General features: G+C 29.8%; 1 pseudogene; it reads right to left on the bottom strand.

Annotated features, from left to right (window-relative positions):
* Positions 1-4,300: 4,300 nt before the first annotated feature.
* LOC149564563 (protein RALF-like 33 pseudogene) lies at positions 4,301-4,663 on the bottom strand (annotated as a pseudogene).
* Positions 4,664-8,980: the final 4,317 nt, after the last annotated feature.

Here is an 8,980-nt window from a genome sequence, read left to right as displayed (position 1 = left end):
GTGTGTGTGTGTGTGTGTGTGTGTGTGTGTGTGTTTTCTATTGTGATTGTTTTAGACACTTTAGATATGAACAAGTGATCTATTTTTATGTTAAATTTGGCTTAAGGATTTTCAATTTATATTTTAATTGGTCTTGTTTATATCATTTCTCATAATTTTTTCACTTACTCATCTTAATTATATCTTTGTTTAAGTTAACTCTATGCATACATTCCATGTCTTAGAATTATTTAATCTACAAATCATTTTGAAGTAGTAAGAAATATATCTAGTTCATTTCTAAGATATCTACTTGAATGATTTAAGAATCTATAAATTATCAAATTTAGACTTAGAATTTTACATCCCCATCTTTTAGCTATTGTGAGCCAAATTATTACACACTCGTGTGACATGCTACTATATGTCATGTTTGTAGGAATTCCTAGGACTACTAGGAAAGTGGAAAAAACATAGAGAGAAAATTGGAAGAGAAAATTGGACATGTACTAATGAGTGAGTTAACATTAATAGAGGGTGGTGTAGATATAGGAAGTGTATCCCATCTACCCTCACAACCACTTGCTAACTAGAAAAGATGCTATGTAAGGAAACTAGGTACAAGTAAATGTAATTGTACACTAACATTGGCCTTAAGCATAACTTAGGTGAAGCAATAAGAATATCTTAATAAAGTATCTAAGTGAAATGAATAAGTACATGTATGTATATATACATATGTATGTATGTATATATGTGTGTATCCATACACATATATACACATACATGTATATATACATATATATAATTTCAATTATATTAAAAAACTATCTAACAAATTTAATCATTTCTAAAATTATTTATTAAAAATATATTAAAAGAAAAAAAAGAATGAAACCCTTCTTCTCTTGGAGTTTGTTAAACACTCCAAAAGTACTAGCTTTCCACAAAAAAAAATTAATAATTGTTTCCATTAATTGTTTTTATGTTCTATATTTATTCTTTAAAATTTCAATTATAGAAAGAAATTATTTTTATATTTTGTCTTTAAAAATAGTACTATCAAAGTTTTTTTTGAGAATATTATAATTCAATGAAAAATAGACTAATATACTATAAAAATTTTAATCTTGTTTTTCTTTATAATAGATAATATTATTTTTAATAATAATTTTTTAAATAATATAATTCAAAGAAAAAATGAAAATAATATATTATTTAAAATTTAAACATAGTATCTATGGTAGATAGTGTCTAAACTTGATGGTCCAAGTGTCTCTCAAGTAACATTATTCATTTAAAATAATTTTACATTTTTCAGTATTTTTTTTTTTGATGGAGGTCATCCACAAACAAGTTTTAGGTATCTGATACAGGCCCACGCATGCCTAAAACCTCTTCAGCTAAGAGCCAAGGACAAAGGAGCATCCATACTGCCAAATTCACCCAGGGCACCATCCCTTATGATGTCTTCGAGCCTTGCACTTAGGAAGACTTCATCCCTAGTGGGCTCTTTGTAAGCCATTTAACTTCACTAGTAGACCAAGGGCCCATTGACAATACATTAAATAATTATAAAGAAATATTGACAATATACTTTCAATAAAAATTATATTTTACAATCTTTAAGTAATGTAACATATAAAGTTAAATTTCTAAAAATTTAAATTTACAAATATATTAATCTAAACATTAAATTATTTAAAATAGATTAATTTGATTTCTTTTTTTTAAATAATGCTCAATTTTAGATTGAATTTGTTCGTTAAATTTTTTTAAAGATTGTAGAAATGTCTTATGCCATTATATGAGCCATGGGAGACCTAATCTAGTAAGTTCTTGTCAAATGAGTTAGTTCCCTAGTTTAATTTGTTTACCAAACTTCATAAAAGTATTTATATGAAATTATTTTTCAAATCTTACACTTTTTTATAGACCATTTTTCATCTACAAAGTGGTAGACTAAATTTTTTTTTTATAGATTGTCCAAATGTCTTCTCTCATCAAATGGGTCATGGGAGACCACCTAACGTGTAAGCTCTTGCCAAATGAGCTAGGACCTTAGCTCAATTGGTTTATCAAACCTCATAATAAGTAATTATATGAAATTAGTTTTTCTAATATTATTCTTTTTTATAGTGCATTTTTCATCTTGGGAGTGGGAGACTAAAACCTCTTTCAAGGATTTTATCATTCCATACAACAAAAAAGTATTAAATCTTTTTAAATATTAAATATTAAAGAAAAATTAAAGCAATACAATTAAAATATTTTAAATAGATTATATTAATTAAATTTCTCTTAAATAATGCTTAATTTTAAGTTGAATTTGTCTATCAAATGTTCTTAAATATTGTAGAATGGACTATGGGAGGCCTCCTAAACTGAAAAGTTGTTGTCAAATGAGCTAGGCCCCTAATTTGTTTATCACACTTCATAATAATTATTTATATGATTTTTTTTTTTTTAATATTACACTTTTTTAATGACCATTTTTTCATATAAAATCTTCAAAAATTAAATATTAAAAAATATTAATTTAGTACATCTTTAAGAAGAGTACTATTAAAATTAAAATTTTGAAACCAAGTTAAATTCAAAGAGAGAGAAACAAATAGTATATAATAATTAAAAAAATCAGTGTCTATAATATTTAAACTTATGACCTTTTCTTAAAAAATAACATTTATTAAATTGAAATTATTTCTAAGGCTAAGTACTATTGTGACACTTTTTGCATTTTGTTGATTAAATTTTTCTTAATAATTCCTATAAAATACTTTTCTATGGATGAATCATTTTAAGCTGGAGTTATTTGCTCATGTCCTTGATACAAAGAAAGTTGTTTGGATGGAAGGTGAACAAGGGTGGACAGCCTGGGTTGAAGATTTTAGTGATCTTTTGCATTGATTTTCTTTTCTGTGGCTCTCTTTGGGTGCTTCTCTCTCGACATCTACTCTATTTTCTTTTGATCTAGTCCTATTTTGTATCTACTTCTTATGATGTAATCTTGCTGGCCTCCCCTCACATTTTTGTACCTATCTTTTTGATCAATCAATATATAATATAAAAAAATCATTTTAAGATAGTTTTAAAGAATTATATTTTTAATAATATGATGTATATCATTTTTTGATGAATAGTCCCTATATATATATAAACTTAAAATATTCTCTATACTATAATAAATCTATTAAATGGAAACTAAATTTCTACTAAAAACAAGCCATTATATGCCCACTTGTTCAGAAATATAATGGCACATGCGAATTTTCCAATCCATAACAATATTATAGAACCTGTGAATACAACTATCCCTTTTAGTAAAGACGGTTTAGCAATCGATCGCAGAAAAAAGTTTCTCTGACAAAATTTGAGAGTACTGTTAAAGAGAAACTTTGACAATCTGACTGAAAGCTCTCCGTCCAATTTTATTTATCTATTACAAAGTAAAAGACTGAATACAGCCATCAAATTAGATCGAAAATATTTATTTTATTGCATTTCAGTCGTCCCAAATTCTCAGAGTTCTCTTCAGGGAAAATTCTACCAGGAAGCTTGAATTTGCTTTCCGATAAAAAAAAAGAGCAAGGAAGTCCGGCAAATAAACACATAAATCGACAAACCCGGGAAAGAAAAAGAGGAATTCTTCAAATAACGCATAACGTTACAAACAGAAATTGACGAAAAAGAAGCCCTTACAAAGAACTTTGAATAAAAATTTATAAATTTTGTAAAGAACATTCAGCAATCTATTGGACTAAAAAACTTTTCAATAAAACAGAAATGCATAGAACCTTTGAATAAAACTGTATAAATTTTGTAAGGGACGTTCAGCAATCTGTCGCACAAAAGAAAGATAAAAGAAAATTTCACTTTGTAATAGAACCTTTGAATAAATCTATATAAATTTGATGAAGGACGTTCATCAATCTATCGCACAAAAAAGGGGAAAAATCTTCACTCTTTAAAATTTCACAGTAGTATTATACAGAAACTTTGACAATCTGACTAAAATCTTTCCGTCCAATTCTATTTATATTTTACCACGTAAATGATTGATAACAGCCATCAAATTTGGGACAGCTAGCGAACTAATCTAAAATATTTATTTTCTTGCATTTCCATCGTCCCGACAATAGGATCTCAGAATATTGCTGTCCAAGAAAAATTATACAAAGAAACTTCAAAATGCTTTCCAATAAAAATTACAGCAAAGAAATTCTGCAAATAGACACATAACCTTTGAAACCCGAAAAGAAAGAGAGAATTTCTGCAAATAAAACATAACCTTAGAAACAGAAACCGACGAGAGAAACCTTTAGCTCGTATCTCTTGCACAGCGAGTAATTACAGTGCATGGCCTCTTGTAAGGATTCGCCTCCCCAGACTCCCCACAGCTATAATAAGAATTGCCTGTCTTGCTGCACGGCACAGAATCCCCTTTCAGAGCTCCATAGCTTATGTATTGCGTCGTGGCCAAAATCCTTCTGTTAATCTCCGAATCCATGAGCATTTCTTCATCACTAAAACAGTCCCCGATCGGTCCATCGCAACTTTTTTTCGAATAAAAAGAAGAAATTTTCATCGCATCATCTGTAGAACCAGCAGATTTCTTCATATCCGCCATTAAAAGCAACAGCAGGAGCACTCCGCACACGCCCTCTCTCGAACCCGCGACCATATCCCCGATCTGAAAAATTCCAACGTAAACTAAGAAATTTGCGAAGAGGCAGTTGAGGGGCATTTTAAAGAAGGGAACGGATGGATTGGGAGTTGGCGGGGATCCCTACGAACACATTTTTTTACACTTCACAAATTTGGATGGTGGCTGAGAGAGTGCCCCGTGGCGGGCTGAGATTCCAATAGGAGGTGGGTACAATGCAATGGTGAAATTATTTCTTTATTAATCGTATTGTCTGTTTCAATTTGTTGTTCTATGTGGATCTCGCCCTTCCTTTTGAGAAGATTTTTCTTTTTGAAAAAAGAAATTTTTAAAATAATTTACATGGAGCATAGATTTCACCCAAAAGAAAGTGTAGCAATGCACACATTTGATATGCATTTTTTTAATGAAATATTGGATGACATCATTAGTCCTTCATAAAGTGGAGAATTTTAAGTTTTTTATAGTGTTAATTAACTATTTTTATATTTAGAAGTAGCGAAAACCAAGGTGTTGTCTTTTATACAATTAATTAAAGAAGGCTTGTATAGAAAGAATTAGGTGCATGTTAACAAAACATCAAAAATTATATAGAGTATAACAATTAATTTTCAGCATGCTAATGGTTGTTTTAGAGAAAGAGAGTATCAAATTTTTGTACTACCTGGTGCTATTTATTTAGGAGCTTGTTGGATTTTTTTGGATATTTCTTATCTCTTACAATATTTATGACTTATTTTTTTCGTCTTCTCATATTCTACAGTGTGTCAGATTAACTTTTTAATGGGAGTAATGGTGCTCTAGTACAATACACATTATGCTACAATGTGGGTTGAGGGGAGAGTTATGACCTCGTGCCTATCACAAGAAGTTCTTGATCATTGAACAAAACAACCAACCTAATTTTTGTATTAGTTTGAGTATTCTAAGAAAACTATCAAATCAAAGATAAGAACCCTGGATTAAGATATCGTTGAATTTTGCAACCCTTAAATTAGTTTCATGAAGACAATCTTATTCTATAAATGAGTGAATTTTGTGCTTTAGCCAAAATTTTGCTAAATGAGTTTTCACTACTTTCACATTACGGTTGTGACTAGTTTACTACCAAGTAACAAATTAAATCTACAATCCTAAAATGATATAGATGAAATGTTTTTAATTAACTAGAGGATAGAAGAATTTGATGAAGCAATGTTTTTTTAAATATAAAATAATAATTGACAAGCTTTATTACAAAACTAAAAACATCATCTAACAAATAGAACTTTGCATCAAATAGAGAAAGACCCTCTTTCTAGACAATAACCTACAAGTACAAATGAAAAAGCCATAAGATGCAATGACATAAACAGTAACAAGTATTTTAAAAGAGCAATACAATGAAGTAATTTATTGAAAGAAAAATGTTAAGATAATAAGGAAATAAGAAACATGAAAAAAAAAGAGTAAGCTCCCAAGTAGCCAAACTTCCTTGTGTGAAGAATCATGTACCTACAAAGAAACAGGAAAATAGGGAGGTTCTTTAGAGGTTTTCCATTAGTCAAACCCTTGCTTAGAAATTTCTACTTTCATAACAATGAAAGATAGAGAAGTTAAAATAGTGTGTGAATGTTTCAATCCCAAATGTGTTTAGGAATGACTAGATATGAATATGTATTAGTGTAAACTAAGATGAAAATGATACATGAATACCCATCATTATGTTGAAGATACAACAAGACTAAGAGTGGGGTGAATCGATTTGGAACATCAATAAATTTAATTGATGTAAGAGCATCCAAGGTGTAAGGGCAAGCTTGCATCACCCAAAAATATTGTCTAGTTTTTCAATAAGGGCTATCTTTATGTAGAGTTCCAATTTCTAAATATTTTAGTATTTTTAGTAAGGTGTTCATTTGAGCATATAATGCTCTAATTTCTTTCATGAAGATTGATAAGTAGGAGATAATTTCCACAATAGGTCAAATTGGGATATTGCTATCAAGATTTAATGGTGTGATTTTGAATCAAACTCATTGACCCATGTTTCATGAGTAGTGATTCAACATGAATCCATCTCTCATGAGAATAAACGAAACAATTAGCACTCATTGGATCTAGGCGATGCTCACGAGGGTGAAGTACTAGGACTTCCCAGGAGGCCACCCATCCCAGTACTACTCTAGCCTGAGCACGCTTAACTATAGAGTTTCCTTCATGGTTAAACCCAAAGCTTGCAACCCCATTTACAAAACCTTCACCAAGTGTTGTACACTATGAACCATTCATTAGAAAGTCCCTTAAGTTTATCAATTGATAAGTAGGAGATAATTTCCACAGCAGGTCAAATTGTGATATTGCTATCAGGACTTAACTGTGTGATTTTGAGTCAAACTCATTGACCCATGTTTCATGAGTAGTGATTCAACATGAATCCATCTCTCATGAGAATAAATGGAACAATTATCACTCATTGGATCTAGGTGATGCTCACAGGGGTGAGCACTGGGACTTCTCAAGAGGTCACCCATCCCAATACTACTCCAGCCTAAGCGCACTTAACTACAAATTTTACTCCATGGTTAAACCCAAAGCTTGCAACCCCATTTGAAAAAAATTCACCAAGTGTTGTGTCTTATGAACCATTCATTAGAAAGCCCCTTAAGCTCATCAATTGATAAGTAGGAGATAATTTCCATAGTAGGTCAAATTGTGATATTGCTATCAGGATTTAACTGTGTGATTTTGAGTCAAACTCATTAACCCATGTTTCATGAGTAGTGATTCAACAGGAATCCATCTCTCATGAGAATAAATAGAACAATTAGCACTCATTGGATCTAGGCGATGCTCATAGGGGTGAAGCACCAAGACTTCCTAGGAGATCACCCATCCCAGTACTACTCTAATTTCTTTCATGAAGGTTCACTTTGGTTACTTAAGCCTACCAATGAAGTTTCATTACAAGATCAAGTCTAGTTCCAAAGATATTTTTTTTAAAAAAAATTTTCACAAGGGGGTAAGAAAAACTTTGGACTTAGTCTTAAGGGACTTAGAGGCTACTAAAAGGGGTCAAACCTTAGTTGCTTCCACTTTTCTAGGGGTAAAAGCATAAACCCGTGTCACCCTTTTATAAAGGAGAAGGCTAACAAAAGTATAACCATTCAACTTCAATTACATAAAACAATATTATTATTTAGAATTTGAAAATGAATCAAACAAATGAAATTTATAGAAATGGATGAAGTTTAAGATTATTATTTTTAATGATTATTTATAATAAGAATTTATATATTTTCCTAATTTTTAAGGTTCCTTTTTTAGTTGCTGAAAATTAGAAGTCTAGTTCCCACCACAAAACTATATGGAAATAAACTTTTTCCCTTTGATCTTAGATTATTTTATAGATGACATATATAGCTAGATCAATCAAAAATAAGTTTTGGCTTTTGACCTATACTTCTCTTTTATAACAATTCAAATTTTAACTCACCTGAAATTGATAGTTTTCATCTCCCACACATTTTTCAAAATAAATCTATTGTAACAAAAAGAAAAATTATAGATTCTAGAACAGGACTATCTCTTCTAGAATATCATATCTTTTTAAATCTTTTTTATATGATTTACCATTTTTCTTTCTCAAAATCGACATATTCTCAAGTGTTAAAATACATACTTGTATTTTTTAATTACAATATACTATATCCAATTTTAAAATGCTATAAAATATATATGAGAATATTCTTGACTTTGATCTCTATAAAATGGTGTTTATATGTTGTTTTAGAAATATAATTAAAAGGAGTAACAGTTATTGAAATGTTAGTTTTCTGAAATAATTTTATTTTTTTAGTAATTGAATACAAACTAGTAGAAAACATGCATTTAATAGACATTTCCAATTGGAAAAGTGTGAGAACATATATAACTTAGCTAGAATGGATTCATCTGTATCATATGTTTGAACAAATTTGGTTTTTTAAAAAGAAATGCTCAAATTCTATCATTCTGATGAGTCAGTCTAAAAGGTGACATAATTTTGTATGTTTACCCCTAGTCAAGCTTTATAGAGCACTTTTAGAGTTTTTAAAATTGGTTGTAATAGCCAATCAGGTTAGTGAGTTAAATGATACAACTTCTAAAATTTGGACTACTTTGGAAAGAAAGATATTTTTCCTTCAAACACTCATTTGAGTTCAAAAACCCATTTGGGTTATATTTTTGGCATATTCCAATATAAAGAAAAATGATTTAAGGATGGTTGATCTCAAAATTGGAGGTTAGAATTTTTATAACCTTATACAATAGCTAAAATTACTCATTTAAAGAAGGTCAAAAGAGTTATGTAGG

The sequence above is a fragment of the Cupressus sempervirens genome, chromosome 3, assembly GCF_028749045.1.
Source record: "Cupressus sempervirens isolate cs-2001-9-10 chromosome 3, ASM2874904v1, whole genome shotgun sequence".
NCBI classification, from domain to species: Eukaryota; Viridiplantae; Streptophyta; class Pinopsida; order Cupressales; family Cupressaceae; genus Cupressus; species Cupressus sempervirens.
This window is presented reverse-complemented; position numbering and strand designations above follow the sequence as displayed.